The sequence below is a fragment of the Lolium perenne genome, chromosome 6, assembly GCF_019359855.2.
Source record: "Lolium perenne isolate Kyuss_39 chromosome 6, Kyuss_2.0, whole genome shotgun sequence".
Classification (NCBI taxonomy): domain Eukaryota; kingdom Viridiplantae; phylum Streptophyta; class Magnoliopsida; order Poales; family Poaceae; genus Lolium; species Lolium perenne.
In genome coordinates, this window is record NC_067249.2 from 3180880 (window position 1) to 3206799 (window position 25920).

Sequence of the window (25920 nt, forward strand, 5' to 3'; positions counted from 1 at the left end):
AGCTCGTTTCGTGAAGGGTTTTTCAGAAGAACCTCCGTATCCCACATCCGTATTTTGTTCTGCTACTAGGTCACATAAAACGATGCCCCGCAATGTCTCGCATATTTCCGAGTTTGTTTCGATACATTTCTGCCCAAAATGGGACCCACATGAAATGACGGGCCGCTAGAACCGCCGGCCGGGGGTCACCGGGTTGGGAACGCGCGAAACCGAGGTTGCCTTTACACATAAAATAACATGTCCCGGTGCTAAAAATGATTTTTCCAAAAATTTTGGGGAGACAGAAAGTGGATGCTTAGTTCAAATCCGGACCGTTTCCAGCGGAATCGGCAGGACACCGCACGGAGCCGCATGTCTACCCAGAAAGCTAACCCGCGCGGCACGCATGTGATCCGCGGTGTATATGTGTTCCTCTATCAACGTGCATAGGTCCCGCAGAATTATTGAATGCGCCCTCTGTAGCTGCTTCACAAAAATAGCCCGCTTCGGCACTCGGGAAATGGGAAACGGGTTTTTTGTGGCACCGAAAGGGAAACACTTCATACGGCGTTGCTTCCGATCCCAAGGCACACGCACGTGCCCGATATGGGCTCATTCTGACAAACTATGCGTGTCCGGAGGGCAATACCTAGCTCTTTTGCCCTAAAAGCGATATAACTCCGGACGTGATAGCTCATTTCGTGAAGGGTTTTTCAGAAGAACCTCCATATCCCACATCCGTCTTTTGTTCTCGCTACTAGGTCACATAAAATGATGCCCCGCAACACCTCGCATATTTCTGACTTTGTTTCGATACATTTCTGCCCAAAATGGGACCCACATGAAATGACGGGCCGCTAGAACCGCCGGCCGGGGGTCACCGGGTTGGGAACGCGGGAAACCGAGGTTACCTTTACACATAAAATAACATGTCCCGGTTCTAAAAATGATTTTTCCAAAAAATTTGGGGCGACAGAAAGTGGACGCTTAGTTCAAATCCGGACCGTTTCCAGCGGAATCGGCAGGACACCGCACGGAGCCGCAGGTCTACCCAGAAAGCTAACCCACGCGGCACGCATGTGATCCGCGGTGTATATGTGTTCCTCTATCAACGTGCAGAGGTCCCGCTGAATTATTGAATGTGCCCTCTGTAGCTGCTTCACGAAAATAGCTCGCTTCGGCACTCGGGAAATGGGAAACGGGTTTTTCGTGGCACCGAAAGGGAAACACTTCATACGGCATTGCTTCCCGTCCCAAGGCACATGCACGTGCCCGATATGGGCTCGTTCTGATAAACTATGCGTGTCCGGAGGGCAATACCTAGCTCTTTTGCCCTAAAAGCCATATAACTCTCGACGTGATAGCTCATATCGTGAAGGGTTTTTCAGAAGAACCTCCGTATCCCACATCCGTCTTTTGTTCTCGCTACTAGGTCACATAAAACGACGCCCCGCAATGTCTCGCATATTTCCGACTTTGTTTCGATACATTTCTGCCCAAAATGGGACCCACATGAAATGACAGGCCGCTAGAACCGCCGGCCGGGGGTCACCGGGTTGGGAACGCGCGAAACCGAGGTTACCTTTACACATAAAATAACGTGTCCCGGTTCTAAAAATGATTTTTCCAAAAAATTTGGGGCGACAGAAAGTGGACGCTTAGTTCAAATCCGGACCGTTTCCAGCGGAATCGGCAGGACACCGCACGGAGCCGCAGGTCTACCCAGAAAGCTAACCCACGCGGCACGCATGTGATCCACGGTGTATATGTGTTCCTCTATCAATGTGCAGAGGTCCCGCTGAATTATTGAATGCCCCCTCTGTAGCTGCTTCACGAAAATAGCCCGCTTCGGCACTCGGGAAATGGGAAACGGGTTTTTCGTGGCACCGAAAGGGAAACACTTCATACGGCATTGCTTCCCGTCCCAAGGCACACACACGTGCCCGATATGGGCTCGTTCCGACAAACTATGCTTGTCCGGAGGACAATACCTAGCTCTTTTGCCCTAAAAGCCATATAACTCTGGACGTGATAGCTCATTTCGTGAAGTGTTTTTCAGAAGAACCCCCGTATCCCACATCCGTCTTTTGTTCTCGCTACTAGGTCACATAAAATGACGCCCCGCAACATCTCGCATATTTCCGACTTTGTTTCGATACATTTCTGCCTAAAATGGGACCCACATGAAATGACGGGCCGCTAGAACCGCCGGCCGGGGGTCACCGGGTTGGGAACGCGCGAAACCGAGGTTACCTTTACACATAAAATAACATGTCCCGGTTCTAAAAATGATTTTTCCAAAAATTTTGGGGCGACAAAAAGTGGACGCTTAGTTCAAATCCGGACCGTTTTCAACGGAATCGGCAGGACACCGCACGGAGCCGTAGGTCTACCCAGAAAGCTAACCCACGCGGCACGCATGTGATCCGCGGTGTATATGTGTTCCTCTATCAACGTGCAGAGGTCCCGCTGAATTATTGAATGCGCCCTCTGTAGCTGCTTCACAAAAATAGCCTGCTTCGGCACTCGGGAAATGGGAAACGGGTTTTTCGTGGCACCGAAAGGGAAACACTTCATACGGCGTTGCTTCCCATCCCAAGGCACACGCACGTGCCCAATATGGGCTCATTCTGACAAACTATGCGTGTCCGGAGGGCAATACCTAGCTCTTTTGCCCTAAAAGCCATATAACTCCGGATGTGATAGCTCATTTCGTGAACGGTTTTTCAGAAGAACCTCCGTATCCCACATCCGTTGTTTGTTGTCGCTACTAGGTCACATAAAACGACGCCCCACAATGCCTCGCATATTTCCGACTTTGTTTCCATTCATTTCTGCCCAAAATGGGACCCACCTGAAATGACGGGCCGCTAGAACCGCCGGCCGGGGGTCACCCGGTTGGGAACGCGTGAAACCGAGGTTACCTTTACACATAAAATAACGTGTCCCGGTTCTAAAAATGATTTTTCCAAAATTTTGGGGGTGACAGAAAGTGGACGCTTAGTTCAAATACGGACCGTTTCCAACGGAATCGGCAGAACACCACACGGAGCCGCAGGTCTACCCAGAAAGCTAACCCGCGCGGCACGCATGTGATCCACGGTGTATATGTGTTTCTCTATCAATGTGCAGAGGTCCCGCTGAATTATTGAATGCGCCCTCTGTAGCTGCTTCACAAAAATAGTTCGCTTCGGCACTCGGGAAATGGGAAACGGGTTTTTCGTGGCACCGAAAGGGAAACACTTCATACGGCGTTGCTTCCCGTCCCAAGGCACACGCACGTGCCCGATATGGGCTCGTTCCGACAAACTATACGTGTCCCGAGGGCAATACCTAGCTCTTTTGCCCTAAAAGCCATATAGCTCTCGACGTGATAGCTCATTTCATGAAGGGTTTTTCAGAAGAACCTCCGTATCCCACATCCGTCTTTTGTTCTCGCTACTAGGTCACATAAAACGACGCCCCGCAATGTCTCGCATATTTCCGACTTTGTTTCGATACATTTCTGCCCAAAATGGGACCCACATGAAATGACGGGCCGCAATAACCGCCGGCCGGGGGTCACCGGTTTGGGAACGCGCGAAACCGAGGTTACCTTTACACATAAAATATTGTGTCCCGGTTCTAAAAATGATTTTTCCAAAAAATTTGGGGCGACAGAAAGTGGACGCTTAGTTCAAATCCGGACCGTTTCCAGCGGAATCGGCAGGACACCGCACGGAGCCGCATGTCTACCCAGAAAGCTAACCCACGCAGCACGCATGTGATCCGCGGTGTATATGTGTTCCTCTATCAACGTGCATAGGTCCCGCAGAATTATTGAATGCGCCCTCTGTAGCTGCTTCACGAAAATAGCCCGCTTCGGCACTCGGGAAATGGGAAACGGGTTTTTCGTGGCACCGAAAGGGAAACACTTCATACGGCATTGTTTCCCGTCCCAAGGCACATGCACGTGCCCGATATGGGCTCGTTCTGACAAACTATGCGTGTCCGGAGGGCAATACCTAGCTCTTTTGCCCTAAAAGCCATATAACTCTGGACGTGATAGCTCATATCGTGAAGGGTTTTTCAGAAGAACCTCCGTATCCCACACCCGTCTTTTGTTCTCGCTACTAGGTCACATAAAACGACGCCCCGCAACGCTTCGCATATTTCCGACTTTGTTTCGATACATTTCTGCCCAAAATGGGACCCACATGAAATGACGGGCCGCTAGAACCGTCGGCCGGGGTCACCCGGTTGGGAACGCGTGAAACCGAGGTTACCTTTACACATAAAATAACGTGTCCCGGTTCTAAAAATGAATTTTCCAAAAAATTTGGGGCGACAGAAAGTGGACGCTTAGTTCAAATCCGGACCGTTTCCAGCGGAATCGGCAGGACACCGCACGGAGCCGCAGGTGTACCCAGAAAGCTAACCCACGCGGCACGCATGTGATCCGCGGTGTATATGTGTTCCTCTATCAATGTGCAGAGGTCCCGCTGAATTATTGAATGCGCCCTCTGTAGCTGCTTCACGAAAATAGCCCGCTTCGGCACTCGGGAAATGGGAAACGGGTTTTTCGTGGCACCGAAAGGGAAACACTTCATACGGCGTTGCTTCCCGTCCCAAGGCACACGCACGTGCCTGATATGGGCTCGTGTCAACAAACTATGCGTGTCCGGAGGGCAATACCTAGTTCTTTTGCCCTAAAAGCCATATAACTCTGGACGTGATAGCTCATTTCGTGAAGGGTTTTACAGAAGAACCTCCGTATCCCACATCCGTCTTTTGTTCTCGCTACTAGGTCACATAAAAAGACGCCCCGCAATGTCTCGCATATTTCCGACTTTGTTTCGATACATTTCTGCCTAAAATGGGCCCACATGAAATGACGGGCTGCTAGAACCGCTGGCCGGGGGTCACCGGGTTGGGAACGCGCGAAACCGAGGTTACCTTTACACATAAAATAACGTGTCCCGGTTCTAAAAATGATTTTTCCAAAATTTTTGGGGCGACAGAAAGTGGACGCTTAGTTCAAATCCGGACTGTTTTCAGCGGAATCGGCAGGACACCGCACGGAGCCGCATGTCTACCTAGAAAGCTAACCCGCGCGGCACGCATGTGATCCGCGGTGTATATGTGTTCCTCTATCAACGTGCATAGGTCCCGCAGAATTATTGAATGCGCCCTCTATAGCTACTTCACAAAAATAGCCCGCTTCGGCACACGGGAAATGGGAAACGGGTTTTTTGTGGCACCGAAAGGGAAACACTTCATACGGCGTTGCTTCCGATCCCAAGGCACACGCACGTGCCCGATATGGGCTCATTCTGACAAACTATGCGTGTCCGGAGGGCAATACCTAGCTCTTTTGCCCTAAAAGCCATATAACTCCGGACGTGATAGCTCATTTCGTGAAGGGTTTTTGAGAAGAACCTCCATATCTCACATCCATCTTTTGTTCTCGCTACTAGGTCACATAAAACGATGCCCCGCAATGCCTCGCATATTTCTGACTTTGTTTCGATACATTTCTGCCCAAAATGGGACCCACATGAAATGACGGGCCGCTAGAACCGCCGGCCGGGGGTCACCGGGTGGGGAACGCGTGAAACCGAGGTTACCTTTACACATAAAATAACATGTCCCGGTTCTAAAAATGATTTTTCCAAAAAATTTGGGGCGACAGAAAGTGGACGCTTAGTTCAAATCCGGACCGTTTCCAGCGGAATCGGCAGGACACCGCACGAAGCCGTAGGTCTACCCAGAAAGCTAACCCACGCGGCACGCATGTGATCCGCGGTGTATATGTGTTCCTCTATCAACGTGCAGAGGTCCCGCTGAATTATTCAATGTGCCCTCTGTAGCTGCTTCACGAAAATAGCCCGCTTCGGCACTCGGGAAATGGGAAACGGGTTTTTCGTGGCACCGAAAGGGAAACACTTCATACGGCATTGCTTCCCGTCCCAAGGCACATGCACGTGCCCGATATGGGCTCGTTCTGACAAACTATGCGTGTCCGGAGGGCAATACCTAGCTCTTTTGCCCTAAAAGCCATATAACTCTCGACGTGATAGCTCATATCGTGAAGGGTTTTTCAGAAGAACCTCCGTATCCCACATCCATCTTTTGTTCTCGCTACTAGGTCACATAAAACGACGCCCCGCAATGTCTCGCATATTTCCGACTTTGTTTCGATACATTTCTGCCCAAAATGGGACCCACATGAAATGACGGGCCGCTAGAACCGCCGGCCGGGGGTCACCGGGTTGGGAACGCGCGAAACCGAGGTTACCTTTACACATAAAATAACGTGTCCCGGTTCTAAAAATGATTTTTCCAAAAAATTTGGGGCGACAGAAAGTGGACGCTTAGTTCAAATCCGGACCGTTTCCAGCGGAATCGGCAGGACACCGCACGGAGCCGCAGGTCTACCCAGAAAGCTAACCCACGCGGCACGCATGTGATCCGTGGTGTATATGTGTTCCTCTATCAACGTGCAGAGGTCCCGCTGAATTATTGAATGTGCCCTCTGTAGCTGCTTCACGAAAATAGCCCGCTTCGGCACTCGGGAAATGGGAAACGGGTTTTTCGTGGCACCGAAAGGGAAACACTTCATACGGCTTTGCTTCCCGTCCCAAGGCACACACACGTGCCCGATATGGGCTCGTTCCGACAAACTATGCTTGTCCGGAGGACAATACCTAGCTCTTTTGCCCTAAAAGCCATATAACTCTGGACGTGATAGCTAATTTCGTGAAGTGTTTTTCAGAAGAACCCCCGTATCCCACATCCGTCTTTTGTTCTCGCTACTAGGTCAGATAAAATGAAGCCCCGCAACGTCTCGCATATTTCCGACTTTGTTTCGATACATTTCTGCCTAAAATGGGACCCACATGAAATGACGGGCCGCTAGAACCGCCGGCCGGGGGTCACCAGGTTGGGAACGCGCGAAACCGAGGTTACCTTTACACATAAAATAACGTGTCCCGGTTCTAAAAATGATTTTTCCAAAATTTTTGGGGCGACAGAAAGTGGACGCTTAGTTCAAATCCGGACCGTTTTCAGCGGAATCGGCAGGACACCGCACGGAGCCGCAGGTCTACCCAGAAAGCTAACCCGCGCGGCACGCTTGTGATCCGCGGTGTATATGTGTTCCTCTATCAACGTGCAGAGGTCCCGCTGAATTATTGAATGCGCCCTCTGTAGCTACTTCACAAAAATAGCCTGCTTCGGCACTCGGGAAATGGGAAACGGGTTTTTCGTGGCACCGAAAGGGAAACACTTCATACGGCGTTGCTTCCCATCCCAAGGCACACGCACATGCCCAATATGGGCTCATTCTGACAAACTATGCGTGTCCGGAGGGCAATACCTAGCTCTTTTGCCCTAAAAGCCATATAACTCCGGATGTGATAGCTCATTTCGTGAAGGGTTTTTCAGAAGAACCTCCGTATCCCACATCCGTCGTTTGTTGTCGCTACTAGGTCACATAAAATGACACCCCACAATGCCTCGCATATTTCCGACTTTGTTTCCATTCATTTCTGCCCAAAATGGGACCCACCTGAAATGACGGGCCGCTAGAACCGCCGGCCGGGGGTCACCCGGTTGGGAACGCGTGAAACCGAGGTTACCTTTACACATAAAATAACGTGTCCCGGTTCTAAAAATGATTTTTCCAAATTTTTTGGGGTGACAGAAAGTGGACGCTTAGTTCAAATACGGACCGTTTCCAACAGAATCGGCAGAACACCACACGGAGCCGCAGGTCTACCCAGAAAGCTAACCCGCGCGGCACGCTTGTGATCCACGGTGTATATGTGTTCCTCTATCAATGTGCAGAGGTCCCGCTGAATTATTGAATGCGCCCTCTGTAGCTGCTTCACAAAAATAGTTCGCTTCGGCACTCGGGAAATGGGAAACGGGTTTTTCGTGGCACCGAAAGGGAAACACTTCATACGGCGTTGCTTCCCGTCCCAAGGCACACGCACGTGCCCGATATGGGCTCGTTCCGACAAACTATGCATGTCCCGAGGGCAATACCTAGCTCTTTTGCCCTAAAAGCCATATAGCTCTCGACGTGATAGCTCATTTCATGAAGGGTTTTTCAGAAGAACCTTCGTATCCCACATCTGTCTTTTGTTCTCGCTACTAGGTCACATAAAACGACGCCCCGCAATGTCTCGCATATTTCCGACTTTGTTTCGATACATTCCTGCCCAAAATGGGACCCACATGAAATGACGGGCCGCAAGAACCGCCGGCCGGGGGTCACCGGTTTGGGAACGCGCGAAACCGAGGTTACCTTTACACATAAAATAATGTGTCCCGTTTCTAAAAATGATTTTTCCAAAAAATTTGGGGCGACAGAAAGTGGACGCTTAGTTCAAATCCGGACCGTTTCCAGCGGAATCGGCAGGACACCGCACGGAGCCGCATGTCTACCCAGAAAGCTAACCCACGCAGCACGCATGTGATCCGCGGTGTATATGTGTTCCTCTATCAACGTGCATAGGTCCCGCAGAATTATTGAATGCGCCCTCTGTAGTTGCTTCACAAAAATAGCCCACTTCGGCACTCGGGAAATGGGAAACGGGTTTTTATGGCACCGAAAGGGAAACACTTCATACAGCGTTGCTTCCCATCCCAAGGCACACGCACGTGCCCGATATGGGCTCATTCTGACAAACTATGCGTGTCCGGAGGGCAATACCTAGCTCTTTTGCCCTAAAAGCCATATAACTCCGGACGTGATAGCTCATTTCGTGAAGGGTTTTTCAGAAGAACCTCCATATCCCACATCCGTCTTTTGTTCTCGCTACTAGGTCACATAAAACAACGCCCCGCAACGCTTCGCATATTTCCGACTTTGTTTCGATACATTTCTGCCCAAAATGGGACCCACATGAAATGACGGGCCGCTAGAACCGTCGGCCGGGGGTCACCCGGTTGGGAACGCGTGAAACCGAGGTTACCTTTACACATAAAATAACGTGTCCCGGTTCTAAAAATGAATTTTCCAAAAAATTTGGGGCGACAGAAAGTGGACGCTTAGTTCAAATCCGGACCGTTTCCAGCGGAATCGGCAGGACACCGCACGGAGCCGCAGGTCTACCCAGAAAGCTAACCCACGCGGCACGCATGTGATCCGCGGTGTATATGTGTTCCTCTATCAACGTGCAGAGGTCCCGCTAAATTATTGAATGCGCCCTCTGTAGCTGCTTCACGAAAATAGCCCGCTTCGGCACTCGGGAAATGGGAAACGGGTTTTTCGTGGCACCGAAAGGGAAACACTTCATACGGCGTTGCTTCCCGTCCCAAGGCACACGCACGTGCCCGATATGGGCTCGTGTCGACAAACTATGCGTGTCCGGAGGGCAATACCTAGTTCTTTTGCCCTAAAAGCCATATAACTCTGGACGTGATAGCTCATTTCGTGAAGGGTTTTTCAGAAGAACCTCCATATCCCACATCCATCTTTTGTTCTCGCTACTAGGTCACATAAAACGAAGCCCCGCAACGCCTCGCATATTTCTGACTTTGTTTCGATACATTTCTACCCAAAATGGGACCCACATGAAATGACGGGCCGCTAGAACCGCCGGCCGGGGGTCACCGGGTTGGGAACGCGTGAAACCGAGGTTACCTTTACACATAAAATAACATGTCCCGGTTCTAAAAATGATTTTTCCAAAAAATTTGGGGCGACAGAAAGTGGACGCTTAGTTCAAATCCGGACCGTTTCCCGCGGAATCGGCAGGACACCGCACGGAGCCGCATGTCTACCTAGAAAGCTAACCCACGCAGCACGCATGTGATCTGCGGTGTATATGTGTTCCTCTATCAACGTGCAGAGGTCCCGCTGAATTATTGAATGTGCCCTCTGTAGCTGCTTCACGAAAATAGCCCGCTTCGGCACTCGGGAAATGGGAAACGGGTTTTTCGTGGCACCGAAAGGGAAACACTTCATACGGCATTGTTTCCCGTCCCAAGGCACATGCACGTGCCCGATATGGGCTCGTTCTGACAAACTATGCGTGTCCGGAGGGCAATACCTAGCTCTTTTGCCCTAAAAGCCATATAACTCTGGACGTGATAGCTCATATCGTGAAGGGTTTTTCAGAAGAACCTCCGTATCCCACATCCATCTTTTGTTCTCGCTACTAGGTCACATAAAACGACGCCCCGCAATGTCTCGCATATTTCCGACTTTGTTTCGATACATTTCTGCCCAAAATGGGACCCACATGAAATGACGGGCCGCTAGAACCGCCGGCCGGGGGTCACCGGGTTGGGAACGCACGAAACCGAGGTTACCTTTACACATAAAATAACGTGTCCCGGTTCTAAAAATGACTTTTCCAAAAAATTTGTTGCGACAGAAAGTGGACGCTTAGTTCAAATCCGGACCGTTTCCAGTGGAATCGGCAGGACACCGCACGGAGCCGCAGGTCTACCCAGAAAGCTAACCCACGCGGCACGCATGTGATCCGCGGTGTATATGTGTTCCTCTATCAACGTGCAGAGGTCCCGCTGAATTATTGAATGCGCCCTCTGTAGCTGCTTCACGAAAATAGCCCGCTTCGGCACTCGGGAAATGGGAAACGGGTTTTTCGTGGCACCGAAAGGGAAACACTTCATACGGCGTTGCTTCCCGTCCCAAGGCACACACACGTGCCCGATATGGGCTCGTTCCGACAAACTATGCTTGTCCGGAGGACAATACCTAGCTCTTTTGCCCTAAAAGCCATATAACTCTGGACGTGATAGCTCATTTCGTGAAGTGTTTTTCAGAAGAACCCCTGTATCCCACATCCGTCGTTTGTTGTCGCTACTAGGTCACATAAAACGATGCCCCGCAACGTCTCGCATATTTCCGACTTTGTTTCGATACATTTCTGCCTAAACACTAGTAGAAAACCTCTCATCCATCTAAGCCTTTAGTACCGGTTCCCTTACGAACCGGTACGAAAGGCGTTATTAATACCGGTTCCAGGGGTGGGACATTTATACCGGTTCGTTATGGACCTTTAATACCGGTTCGTGTTCGTAACACGAACCGGTATTAAAGGGTTTCTGCCCAGTTTCCAGTCGATGGTGGGGCCAAGGCTGCACCTTTAGTACCGGTTCATGTAAGGAACCGGTACTAAAGGGTCCATGCCCTATATCAGCACGCCGCCGCGCGCCCGAGCTCCCTGCATATCTCATTTCCTTCTCATCCTCTCTCACATTTCCAAATATTTTGCACCTCTCACACTCCAATAATTTTCATTTTTCTCCACCATTTTAACAAGATTAACTGCATACATCTATCCAGGGTTAGCAATATCATCCTTCCTTCCGGCGTTTCTAATTTAGCTCATTTCTTTGGTAGTTTTAACTCATACTATTTTTCTAGTGCAAGCAAGGTGTTCGATGAAATGCCTAAGTTAGTGATTTTATTTTTTTATATGCAATTTGAGCTGAAATTATGGTATGTTTTGTAGGTTTTAATTAGTATCATCCCCGTCCTTACCGCCGTCGATCGCCAGCGTCGTCCCCTAGCCGGCACGGTACCACCTCGGTGAGCCCCTCTTCTTTTTTATAAAAACAATTAGTTTTATGTGATGAACTTGAATATTAATTAAGTTGGTCACTCATATATCCATGATGTTGTGTATTTAATGATTTTTGATATACATATAAAATGCAGATGAGTCGACAATGGATGTACGGTGACCGGTGCCATCCCGAGTTCATTAATGGCATGCATTATTTTCTCAACGTGGCTGAGGCAAACAGGCGGTCAAATGGTTTCATGTATTGTCCATGTAGTTCCTGTAAGAATATGAAGGATTACTCTACCTCGAAGACCCTTCACGTCCACCTGCTGGAGAACGGTTTCATGCCCAGCTATAATTGTTGGACCAAGCACGGAGAAAGAGGGGTTATATTGGAAGACAACGAAGAAGAAGAGGATAGTGACAACTATCCCTTATTCACTGAAGACGGTGATAGTAGAATGGGGGAAGACGAAGCTGAAGAAGAGCCCATTTTCGATGAGCCGATTTTTGATGACCCGGATGACGATTTGGGTCGGGCCATTCTTGATGCGAAGATGAACTGCGGAAATGAAAAGGAGAGGTTGAAGTTGGAGAAAATGTTAGAGGATCACAACAAACTGTTGTACCCAAATTGCGAAAATGGTCAGAAAAAGCTGGGTACCACGCTGGAATTGCCGCGATGGAAGGCGAGAGAATGGTACTTCGACAAGGGATTTGAAAAGTTGCTGAAAATAATAAAGAAGATGCTTCCAGGGGAGATTGTTTTGCCATCTAGCACGTACGAAGCAAAGAAGGTTGTCTGCCCTCTAGGATTAGAGGTGCGAGAAGATACATGCATGCATCAATGACCGCATCCTCTACCGCGGGAGTACGAAAATTTGAATGCATGCCCGGTATGTAGTGCATTGAGGTATAAGATCAAAGTGCGAGATGACCCTGGCGATGTTGAGGGCGAGTCCACCCCCAGGAAGAGGGTTCCTGCGAAGGTGATGTGGTATGCTCCTATAATACCACGGTTGAAACGTTTGTTCCAGAACAAAGAGCATGCCAAGTTGTTGCGATGGCACAAAGAGGACCGTAAGAAAGATGTGATGCTGAGACACCCCGCTGACGGGTCACAGTGGAGAAAAATCGACAGAGAGTTCAAGTCATTTTCAGATGACGCAAGGAACTTAAGATTTGGTCTAAGTACAGATGGCTTTAATCCTTTCGGGGAGCAGTAGCTCCAGTCATAGCACACTGGCCGGTGACTCTATGTATCTATAACCTTCCTCCTTGGTTGTGCATGAAGCGGAAGTTCATTATGATGCCAGTGCTCATCCAGGGCCCGAAGCAACCCGGCAACGACATTGATGTGTACCTGAGGCCATTGGTTGAAGAACTTTTAGAGTTGTGGCATGACGAAGGTGTACCTGTGTGGGATGAGCACGAACAAAAGGAATTTAACCTACGAGCGTTGTTATTTGTAACCATCAATGATTGGCCTGCTCTTGGTAACATTTCAGGGCAGTCAAACAAGGGATACAATGCATGCACACACTGTTTAGGTGAGACTGACAGTAATTATTTGGGAAACAAGAATGTGTACCTGGGGCATCGTCGATTTCTTCCAAAACAACATCACGTAAGAAAGAGAGGAAAGCATTTCGGAGGTGAGGCAGATAACCGAACGAAGCCTACCCGCCCTACTGGGGAAGTTATATATGATATGGTCAAGGATTTAAAAGTGATCTTTGGAAAGGGTCCCGGCGGACAATCTGTTCCGCATGATGTTGACGGACACGTACCCATGTGGAAGAAGAAGTCGATATTTTGGGAGCTACCCTACTGGAAATTCTTAGAGGTTCACTCTGCAATCGATGTGATGCACGTGACGAAAAATCTTTGCGTGAACCTGCTAAACTTCTTGGGCGTGTATGGGAAGACAAAAGATACACCGGATGCACGGCAGGACCAGCAAAGTATCCACGAAGGAAACAACCTGAATCCAGAGAAGTATCAAGGTCCTGCCAGCTACGCTCTTACCAAAGAGGAGAAGGAGATCTTTTTTGAAGTCCTGAGTAGCATCAAGATCCCGTCTGGCTTCTCGTTGAATATAAAGGAATAATAAACATGTCGGAGAAAAAGTTTCAAAACCTAAAGTCTCATGACTGCCACGTGATTATGACACAATTACTTCCGGTTGCATTGAGGGGGCTTCTGCCGGAAAATGTTCGAGTACCCATTGTGAAGCTATGTGCGTTCCTCAATGCAATTTCTCAGAAGGTGATCAATCCACTTACTCTACAAAATTTACAGAAGGATGTGGTCCAATGTCTAGTCAGCTTCGAGTTGGTGTTCCCACCATCCTTCTTCAATATTATGACACATCTCCTAGTTCACCTGGTCGAAGAGATTGGCGTTCTCGGTCCTGTATTTCTACACAACATGTTCCCCTTTGAGAGATTCATGGGAGTCTTAAAGAAGTACGTTCATAACCGTGCTAGGCCAGAAGGAACCATCTCCAAGGGCTATGGAACAGAGGAGGTCATTGAGTTTTGTGTTGACTTTATTCCTGACCTTAAGCCGATCGGTGTTCCTGAATCGCGCTATGAGGGGAGACTGCGTGGAAAAGGCACGCTAGGAAAGAAATCAGGAACATGTATGGACGGACATTCTTTCACTCAAGCACACTACACAGTTCTACATAATTCCATCTTGGTGGCTCCGTACAAAGAGGAACACAAGGATATCTTACGCTCTAAATACCCGGAGCAACGTGAAGATTGGATTGATGGAGAACACATGAAGACTTTCGGCGGTTGGTTGCAAACACGTCTCATGAATGTCACCGATGACGAGCAGCTGTACTTGTTGGCCAAGCAACCATCTTCTACTATATCGACTTTTCAAGGGTACGAGATTAATGGGAACACATTTTACACTTTCGCCCAAGACAAAAAGAGCACCAACCAAAACAGTGGTGTCCGCTTTGATGCAGAAGATGGCAATGGGAACAAGGTCACATATTATGGGTACATAGAGGAGATATGGGAACTTGACTATGGACCTAATTTCAAGGTCCCTTTGTTCCGGTGCAAATGGTTCAACCTGAAAGACGGGGTACAGGTAGACCCGCAGTACGGAATGACTACAGTGGATTTCAAGAATCTAGGGTACGACACCGAACCATTCGTCCTAGCCAGTGAAGTGGCTCAGGTTTTTTATGTGAATGATATGTCTAGCAAACCGAAAAAATAAAAGAAAGGCAAGAGGACACATCATACGATGAGCCAAAGCGGCACATAGTTCTTTCAGGAAAAAGAAACATCGTGGGAGTATAGGACAAGACAGACATGTCAGAGGATTATAATAAGTTTGACGATATTCCACCCTTCAAGGTAAAAATTGACCCAAGCATCATCTTAAACAATGAAGATTGTCCATGGTTGCGTCGCAGTAAGAAGAAAGGGAAACGGACGAAGAAAACTCAGAAGACTAGCTAGCTACATATAGGGATCATAACTTGTGTATCTCAATATGGAAATCACTTTTGTGTAATGATGTTACTGTATGTAAGATATTAACAATGGAGATGGTTGGCTTGTTTTACTAGTTAAGTAGCTTTCACGGGCTTGCAGGGAAATTTTTCCGAGGCGGAACTTCCGAATATGCCATATATAGGGCATGTGCACCAAGGGTATATTCGAGAAGTTCCGCCACGGGAGATTTCCCAACCCTTTCCCCAACATTGTTAGAGGAGATGGAGTCTTTGACGGGCTTGCAGGGAAATTTTTCCGAGGCGGAACTTCCGAAGATGCCATAGGGCGTGTGCACCAAGGGCATCTTCGACAAGTTCTACCACGGGAGATTTCCCAACCCTTTCCTCCATCCATGGTGATGAAACTCTCCATCCATGTTGGCTTGTTGAGCTGCTTGCCATGGCGTATCGATGCTCCTTTTATAGGCACGGCGCCGCTTCTACTTTGTCTTCTTCCTCCGACAGGGCGTCGTGCGCTACATGCTTTATCTCATCGAGCAGGGCGTCCTTATCCTGCCGACAGCTTTAGTACCGGTTGCACCCACTAGCCGGTACTAAAGGTTACCCACGCGTCCTTATCCCACCGACAGTTTTGTTACATGACAGAAAAACCACCTTTAGTACCGGTTGCACCCACCAACCGGTACTAAAGGTTACCCACGCGTCCTTATCCCACCGACAATTTTGTTACATGACAGAAAAAACACCTTTAGTACCGGTTGCACCCACCAACCGGTACTAAAGGTTTGCCGCGCCATTGCGTTCCCGCCTATTTTCTTCCCGCGCTTTCCACCGGTTCCCGCCTCTGTCTTCCCGCCATGTTTTCACTATATATATGTAGGCTTGGCCTCCATTTACATATCACATCTAGACTCATATCTGCAAACCTCATCATTCTCTCCCATGGCTTCCATCGTATCTCTAACCCCCGGGAGGCGGAGGCGCTTTGCGCCTCGAACTACCCCTGCCCGCCGGGCTACCGCGTCCCGACCGGCTGGTTGCTAAGCGTCGGAGGCGTACCGGTCCCTCCAGTCCCTCTAGGTGTGGCGCGCGAGATGGCCATCACGAACCACTACTACTTCGAGCTCACGCCAGAGCAGCGGAGGAATCCCCAGTGGCATCCCGACTACAACCCGACTTGGGAAAGCTTCTTCGTCAATCGGCGTGAGAGGGCGCTTGCCAGGCAGGAGGAGGGCGGCCCGCCTCCTTCGAACTTCAACGAGGCCGGCCGTCGGCTGTGGTGGCGCGGCCGGACTCTCCAGGGCGTCATGTCCTACCGTGGCCCCCGCCTGCGCTACCCTCAGTCCCAGCCCACGCGTGCTCACCCGCCGAGGTTCGACTACCGCGACCCCGATGCCAGCGACGATGACATCGGCGACTACGACGACTACAGTGGCGACGTTTATAGGGCTAGACACGACTATGACTGAATGACTCCAAGATTCGAATCTAGCCATGTATCTTAATTTTCAGTTGATCTGTGTACTTTTAATTCGAGTTGAATCGTAATAAAATTTTGTTGCCGCCCTTTCTTTCCCGCCTTTTTTCTCCCGCGCGGCGTCGTGGCGGGAAAGTTTCCCGCGCGACGTCGTACGTGGCGGGAAACTTTCCCGCGCGGACGACGGGAGTAAAGAAAAGAAATAGAAAAAAAAAAAAATAGAAAAGAAAATGAACATAAAGGAAAAAGAAAAAGAAAAGAAAAAGAAACAGCAAATAAGAAATAGAAAAACAAATAGAAAATAAGAAATAGAAAAAGAAATAGGAAATAAGAAATAGAAAAGAAAATGAACATAAAGGAAAAAGAAAAAGAAAAGAAAAAGAAACAGCAAATAAGAAATAGAAAAAGAAATAGAAAATAAGAAATAGAAAAAGAAATAGAAAATAAGAAATAGAAAAGAAAAGAAAAAAGAGAAATAGAAAATAAGAGATAGAAAATAAAAAGAAACAGAAAAGAAAAAGAAACAGAAAAGAAAAAAGAAACAGAAAAGAAAACAGCAAAAGAAAAGAAAACAGCAAAAGAAAAAAGAAAACAAAAAAATACATTTGGTACCGGTTGGTATCACCAACCGGTACGAAAGGCCTTTCGTACCGGTTGGTGGTACCAACCGGTACCAAAGGGTCTTCCTCAACGTTTTGACTTAGCGGCGCGGGCCAAATTCCCCCAAATCCCATTCTGCGCGCCACGCTCACGCACAGAGACCCCGCGCGCTCGCCGTCACCGTCGTCCACGCCGAAGCAGCCTCACCGTCGCAGCCTCGCCGTCGGCCGCCGCCCGCTCCCCGGCGCCGCAGATAAGTCCTCCGGCCCGGCCCTTCTTTCCCTCTCCCCGCTCACGAGCACGCCGACGCGGCCTCGCCGATGCCGCCTCGCCGACGCCCTCACCGATGACGCCTCGCCGACGCCGCCTTGCCGACGCCGCCTCGCCGACGCTGCCTCGCCGATGCCGCCTCGCCGCAGACGCGCCCAGACGCCCAGAAGCCGACGCCGCCTCGCCGATGCCGCCTGTTGGACGCCCACACCCTTAGGGTGTTCGGTCAAATGTCCCTGCCAGCGAGCGCGACGTCGACGAAGGGTGCGCCGGTGTGGTACTCCGTGGCAGCGAGCGCGACGATGCCGAGCATCGCGAGGCGGCCGTTCCAGAGCTCCGCGTCGGCGTTCATGGGGCCGGCCCTCTCGTCGGGGCTCTCTCCCTTGAGCAGCGACACCGCCGAGAACACCGCCGCCGTGGCCGCGAACCACGCCAGCCTGGGATGCAGCAGCGTGAGCGGCCGGTGGGGGAGCAGCAGGGTCGGCGCGGGAGCAGCAGCGTGAGCGGCCGGCGGGGGAGCAGCAGGGTCGGCGCGGGAGCAGCAGGGTGGCGTGGGCGTGCTGGTGGCCCTGCGTGCGATCGAGAGCGGAAACAGCGGGAGGGCCTGTGGGCTTGGTGGCGCGGTGAGCTGCTGTGCTTGGCCGGGGTAGATCGAGCGCGGGCGCGGTGGGCTGGCTGCGGGCGCTGCGCGCGATGCTGTAGCTGGGCAAGTGGTGGCGCGCGAGGGTGGCGCTGAGGTGGGCGGCCGGCCAGCGGTAGGGAATGTTGCGCGCTGCGGTGGCGCTGAAGATTGCGGAGCTGGGTCGAGCGGCGGTGGCGGGTGGGGCCGAGTGGGCGCAGGTGAAGAAGAGAGGTAGAAACGAATCCATTGAGAGAAGAGCGAGAGGAGGAGGGGGAACACCGTGTCCGTGGCCGTGGCGGTCCGTTAGGGTTTTTTTGCTTTCTTCATTTCAATTGTTATCCATCTAGCAATCTGTTATATGATCATGACATGATGAATGAAATACAATTGCTTTCTTAATTTTGTAGTGACATTGAGGTATGGAGGACGGCACCTTCGTCCGAGATGAGGAGGGGGAAGAAGCGGTGCAGAAATTGATCTATGAGAGTGCCCGTGGTCCGGAACCCGACGATGGAGATGACAACGAGTTCCAAGACTTTCTGAATGATTTCGGCGAGGGACTTGAGTATGAACAAGTTAGAAAAGACAATGAAGTGTCCATCACAAACTCTGGCGAGGTGTATATCTATGTATCAATTAGTCTGTGTTCATCCCTAGATGCATTCATTTATTTGTATTGCACTTATTAACGAATAATTTTTTCTTTTAGCCTTCTGGATCATCGAGCAAGTCTGTTAGAACAAAACGAGGCCCGACGCGGGTGCTAAAGGGCGAGGGCAGGTTAGCCCTCTCGGCATTCAAGGATAATGGTGAACCAGAGCATCCCAAGGAGTTTTGCCGCAAATTTACAAGTCAAGCCGGAGTTATTGTTAGGGACCATGTACCGATCAGCATTCAAGAGTGGCATAAGCCGAAGAACGCGGAGAGTGGTGCTAGTTATGTCAACGACACGATGAAAACTTTTCTTTGGGACACGCTACTGACAAAGTTCAGCCTACCGGAAGACATGATGGAAGGCCAGAAGAATAAAGTCAAGGAATGGACATTGAAGAAGATGGCCATACAATTCCAGTCCTGGAAGAAAAATTTATGGGACAAATATAAGAATGAAGATCCAGTATTCGATGATAATCTAGTGAAGATAAAAGATCACTGGCCCGCATTTAAGGAGTATAAGCAATCGTCTACTTTTGTGTCCCGATCGAAGAAAAATACCGAAAATGCTTCAAAGAAGAAATTTCCGCATCATTTGGGGTCAGGTGGCTACAAGAGTGCCATTCCGAAGTGGACAGCGTTTGAGAATAAACTGATGGATGCAGGAATCACTCCACAGACATGGGACTGGCCCGAACGGTCCAAGTTCTGGTTGTTCGCTCATGGGGCAGGGTTGGACCCAAAGACAGGGCTGATCGTTGCGAAGGGAAAATGGAAGGAAAAAATTGAGGCAATTGTACCGAACCTTGTAGATGCAATTGAAAAGGTCAGAAAGGGAGAGTACATTCCCGATCGAGAGAATGACGAGCTGACACTCGCTCTGGGGAACCCTGAACACGTTGGACGGGTACGAGCTCGCCCAGGTCTCACCATGAAGGAAGCGTGGCCGGACAGCGCTGACACTTATAGAAGCCGTTCGCGAAAGAAGAAGAAGGACGCCGACATTGTAACGGAATTGTTAACTAGGGTGGAGGCTCTTGAGAGAAATCAGAGGGCACCTGATCAGCCGCTGTTTCTACAGGATCCACAAGCCGATGCTGCCCCATCTCAGCGAAGAAGCAGTGTCGGTTCCTCGCATCTTGATGGATGTGGAGGAAGCTACCCCGTGGATTATGTCACGGAGAAGACAGATTGCGAGCTACATATGTTATTCAGGACCGCGTCCGTTAAGGTGGCGGTCGGCTATGTGTACCCAAGTGAAGATGGAGCAATGCACCATCATATGCCCATTCCACCTGGCTGTCTTCGTGTCGGGGTGGATGAAGTTGTTCCGGGTTTTGAAACAGTGGAGCTTGATATTCCTAGAGGTGACGATGAGAGGACTCTGGCCGATGTCAAGCACGGTTTCGCACTATGGCCGAAGAAGTACATCGTCCTTTTGCAAAGGCCACCGACTCCTCCACATGAGCATCAAAGGCCTTCGACTCCTCCTCCTAGCAGTCCACATGAGCAGCAAAGTCCATACCTACCTGAGAGGGACCCCAGCGTGAGTCCACCACCTCGAGATCCTCCGTGTAAGACAGCGCCCGTTAAGCGGAACGGTACGCCGCCTAGGAAGAAAGCTAGAAAGGAGAAACCACTGCCGCCTATTGAGAAGTTACCTTGGGAAAAAACTCCCGAGGAAAACCAGGAAGCCGTTCAGGCCGAGGTGAAAATTTTTTTTGCACCTAAAGTGCCAGAGATACCTTTCGAGAAGACACTAGATCCGGTGAAAGTTGTGCGTACCGTTGAGAATCTATATGACCCTGTACCATCGCCGCCATCTGACTATAGGCGTTCTATTGAAAGGTCGTATGACAAGATGATCGAGGCGACAAAACCCGTTCAATCGGGTATCAGGGAGATAAAAGGGATACACCAAGTCTACCAGCTCGGACAACAACCCGTTCAATCGGTCGCCCCTCTCAAGGTGTTTGACGGGAAGCCCGTTCAAAGTTCTCGACAAGACACAACCGATTACGCCTTCGCTGAACGAGCATATCAATTTGTTCAAGGGAAAGATTTGGTCGAGAATCTCAAGAAGCTACCAACATGTATGCGTAACTTGCATTCGTGGTACCTTAATGCCTCAAAGGAAGGGATCGAGACTATCATGGTGCGAGTTAGTGAAGAGCACTACTTCCAGGAATACTGTGTGAACGTTGACTTCAACGAGCTTTTCCAGTTATACAATCTCCGGGCCCTCGACAAATCTATCATCAGTTCCTATTGTCTGTAAGTGATTTATTTAATTTGAGAAGTCTTTAGCTCAGCTCGTTCATTGTCTGCAGATTATAATCCTTTATGCGCTATATTATGCAGATCGAAGATGCTCGAATGCAAAAGGGACGAAATCACGGACATTGGGTTCATTGACCCGCACACAATGCATGTTAAAACCATAGAAGATCCCGTCTATAACAAGGATACACCGGAGATTTTGCTAAGGTTTTTGAAGCGACAACGTGACAAAAAGCTAATAATTTGGCCTTACAACTTCGAGTGAGTCTTACTGTCTTATAACACATTATATTTTGCTCACCGTATGTCAAAATTTTAACTAATGACTTATATATATGACACTACATATTTAAACGTGCGTAGGTTTCACTTTATTCTTCTCGTTATCAATATGCAAATTGGAGAAGTTGAAGTCTTTGACTCACTAAGCAAAAAATCGGAACTATACTTGTCTTGTTATTTAATGCTCAAAAGGTAATTTTAATTCTTATCGGTTTGTTTCGTTAATTTCCTGCTATGAACTAATTGATAACTCTTTTATGCATTTTCTTTTGTCGGGCAGCGTGTGGGAAACTTTCATCAAGGAAGATAAGTCCCATGAATGGACACCGAAGCTGCGATGGAAGGCGAAAGTAAGTAGTACTACCTAGGTCCACACACCTTTAATTATCATACTTGACTATTGTTTGATTGAATTATATTCTTGTAAAGAAATGCCCGCAACAACCACAAGGGACTGATCTCTGTGGATTCTACGTTTGCGAGTACATCCACAGAATTGTCAGCGAGAGAATGAATAATGAAAGAAATAAAGAGGTACGAAAACAATATTCACAAATTTGTTTTCTTATCATAAGTTGTGCTGAGTTTCAGTAATAGTTGTTTCATTGTGGTCTGAATATATATATATACACACACACATAGCTCATGTATTCATTTGTATCTTATTCTTTTATAGTTGGCAAGAAAGCGGAACAAGCTCTCAATCGATGACTGCTTCATAGCAATAGGCGAGGAATTGGCGGGATTCTTCCTTCGGGACGTCATACCACCATTCGCAGAGTTCCACTATGAATGAAGATGTACATGTTACATATATAGTTGACTCGAAGAGTGCCACTATGCTACATGTAATAGACATATGTAGAGTACGCCTCGGAGAGTACCACTATGCATGAAGATCGATCTTCATGCATAGTGCTACTTAATTTGCGATCTTATGCAATTACATGTGTGTTATATTATATGCACCAACTTGCTATGCATCATCTTGATCTTCATGTACTACCTAAACCCAAACGCGTTTCTGGTGCATCGACGCGATATGAAACAAACCGATATCCCTAAACCCCTCCAAAAACCCTAAAAATCCAATTCTCTGCCGCGGCAGAGATTTGGGCAAATTCCCTGCCGTGGGTGGGAACCTTTGGTACCGGTTCGTATTACCAACCGGTACCAAAGCTCCTTGGCCCTGAGCTCTCCTGGTGGCCCACGTGGAGGCCCCTTTTATACCGGTTCGTAAGCAACCGGTACGAAGGGGGGGGGGCCTTTAGTGCCCGATAATTTATACCGGTTGCTCAACCGGTACGAATGCCCCTCTGGAACCGGTATAGATGAGCGTTTTTCTACCAGTGAAAATGGGACCCACATGAAATGACGGGCCGCTAGAACCGCCGACCGGGGGTCACCGGGTTGGGAACGCGTGAAACCGAGGTTACCTTTACACATAAAATAACGTGTCCCGGTTCTAAAAATAATTTTTCCAAAAATTTTGGGGCGACAGAAAGTGGACGCTTAGTTCAAATTCGGACCGTTTTCAGCGGAATCGGCAGGACACCGCACGGAGCCGCAGGTCTACCCAGAAAGCTAACCCGCGCGGCACGCATGTGATCCGCGGTGTATATGTGTTCCTCTATCAACGTGCAGAGGTCCCGCTGAATTATTGAATGCGCCCTCTGTAGCTGCTTCACAAAAATAGTTCGCTTCGGCATTCGGGAAATGGGAAATGGGTTTTTCGTGGCACCGAAAGGGAAACACTTCATACGGCGTTGCTTCCCGTCCCAAGGCACACGCACGTGCCCGATATGGGCTCATTCTGACAAACTATGCGTGTCCCGAGGGCAATACCTAGCTCTTTTGCCCTAAAAGCCATATAGCTCTCGACGTGATAGCTCATTTCATGAAGGGTTTTTCAGAAGAACCTCCGTATCCCACATCCGTCTTTTGTTCTCGCTACTAGGTCACATAAAACGACGCCCCGCAATGTCTCGCATATTTCCGACTTTGTTTCGATACATTTCTGCCCAAAATGGGACCGACATGAAATGACGGGCCGCAAGAACCGCCGGCCGGGGGTCACCGGTTTGGGAACACGCGAAACCGAGGTTACCTTTACACATAAAATAATGTGTCCCGGTTCTAAAAATGATTTTTCCAAAAAATTTGGGGCGACAGAAAGTGGACGCTTAGTTCAAATCCGGACCGTTTCCAGCGGAATCGGCAGGACACCGCACGGAGCCACATGTCTACCCAGAAAGCTAACCCACACAGCACGCATGTGATCCGCGGTGTATATGTGTTCCTCTATCAATGTGCATAGGTCCCGCAGAATTATTGAATGCGCCCTCTGTAGTTGCTTCACAAAAATAGCCCGCTTCGGCACTCGGGAAATGGGAAACGGGTTTTTTTGTGGCACCGAAAGGGAAACACTTCATACGGCGTTGCTTCCCATCCCAAGGCACATGCACATGCCCGATATGGGCTCATTCTGACAAACTATGCGTGTCTGGAGGGCAATACCTAGCTCTTTTGCCCTAAAAGCCATATAACTCCGGACGTGATAGCTCATTTAGTGAAGGGTTTTTCAGAAGAACCTCCGTATCCCACATCGGTATTTGTTCTCGCTACTAGGTCACATAAAACGACGCCCCGCAACGCTTCACATATTTCCGACTTTGTTTCGATACATTTCTGCCCAAAATGGGACCCACATGAAATGACGGGCCGCTAGAACCGTCGGCCGGGGGTCACCCGGTTGGGAACGCGTGAAACCGAGGTTACCTTTACACATAAAATAACGTGTCCCGGTTCTAAAAATGAATTTTCCAAAAAATTTGGGGCGACAGAAAGTGGACGCTTAGTTCAAATCCGGACCGTTTCCAGCGGAATCGGCAGGACACCGCACGGAGCCGCAGGTCTACCCAGAAAGCTAACCCACGCGGCACGCATCAGATCCGCGGTGTATATGTGTTCCTCTATCAACGTGCAGAGGTCCCGCTGAACTATTGAATGCGCCCTCTGTAGCTGCTTCATGAAAATAGCCCGCTTCGGCACTCGGGAAATGGGAAACGGGTTTTTCGTGGCACCGAAAGGGAAACACTTCATACGGCGTTGCTTCCCGTCCCAAGGCACACGCACGTGCCCGATATGGGCTCGTGTCGACAAACTATGCGTGTCCGGAGGGCAATACCTAGTTCTTTTGCCCTAAAAGCCATATAACTCTGGACGTGATAGCTCATTTCGTGAAGGGTTTTTCCGAAGAACCTCCGTATCCCACATCCGTCTTTTGTTCTCGCTACTAGGTCACATAAAACGACGCTCCGCAATGTCTCACATATTTCCGACTTTGTTTCGATACATTTCTGCTAAAATGGGACCCACATGAGATGACGGGCCGCTAGAACCGCCGGCCGGGGGTCACTGGGTTGGGAACGCGTGAAACCGAGGTTACCTTTACACATAAAATAACGTGTCCCGGTTCTAAAAATGATTTTTCCAAAATTTTTGGGGCGACAGAAAGTGGACGCTTAGTTCAAATCCGGACCGTTTTCAGCGGAATCGGCAGGACACCGCACGGAGCCGCAGGTCTACCCAGAAAGCTAACCCGCGCGGCACGCATGTGTTCCTCTATCAACGTGCAGAGGTCCCGCTGAATTATTGAATGCGCCCTCTGTAGCTGCTTCACAAAAATAGCCCGCTTCGGCACTCGGGAAATGGGAAACGGGTTTTTCGTGGCACCGAAAGGGAAACACTTCATACGGCATTGCTTCCCATCCCAAGGCACACGCACGTGCCCGATATGGGCTCATTCTGACAAACTATGCGTGTCCGGAGGGCAATACCTAGCTCTTTTGCCCTAAAAGCCATATAACTCCGGACGTGATAGCTCATTTCGTGAAGGGTTTTTTAGAAGAACCTCCGTATCCCACATCCGTCTTTTGTTCTCGCTACTAGGTCACATAAAACGACGCCCCACAACGCCTCGCATATTTCCGACTTTGTTTCGATACATTTCTGCCCAAAATGGGACCCACATGAAACGACGGGCCGCTAGAACCGCCGGCCGGGGGTCACCCGGTTGGGAACGCGTGAAATCGAGGTTACCTTTACACATAAAATAACGTGTCCCGGTTCTAAAAATGATTTTTCCAAAAATTTTGGGGCGACAGAAAGTGGACGCTTAGTTCAAATCCGCACCGTTTCTAACGGAATCGGCAGAACACCACACGGAGCCGCAGGTCTACCTCGAAAGCTAACCCGCGTGGCATGCATGTGATCTGCGGTGTATATGTGTTCCTCTATCAACGTGCAGAGGTCCCGCTGAATTATTGAATGCGCCCTCTGTAACTGCTTCACAAAAATAGTCCGCTTCGGCACTCGGGAAATGGGAAACGGGTTTTTCGTGGCACCGAAAGGGAAACACTTCATACGGCATTGCTTCCCATCCCAAGGCACACGCACGTGCCCGATATGGGCTCGTTCCGACAAACTATGCGTGTCCGGAGGGCAATACCTAGCTCTTTTGCCCTAAAAGCCATATAACTCTCGACGTGATTGCTCATTTCGTGAAGGGTTTTTCAGAAGAACCTCCGTATCCCACATCCGTCTTTTGTTCTCGCTACTAGGTCACATAAAACGATGCCCCGCAACGTCTCGCATATTTCTGACTTTGTTTCGATACATTTCTGCCCAAAATGGGCCCCACATGAAATGACGGGCCGCTAGAACCGCCGGCTGGGGGTCACCGGGT

General features: G+C 49.4%; 1 pseudogene; it reads left to right on the forward strand.

The window, feature by feature from the left end:
- The first annotated feature begins 11373 nt into the window (after positions 1 to 11373).
- Positions 11374 to 15155, forward strand: LOC139832831 (uncharacterized; annotated as a pseudogene).
- The last annotated feature ends 10765 nt before the right edge of the window (positions 15156 to 25920 follow it).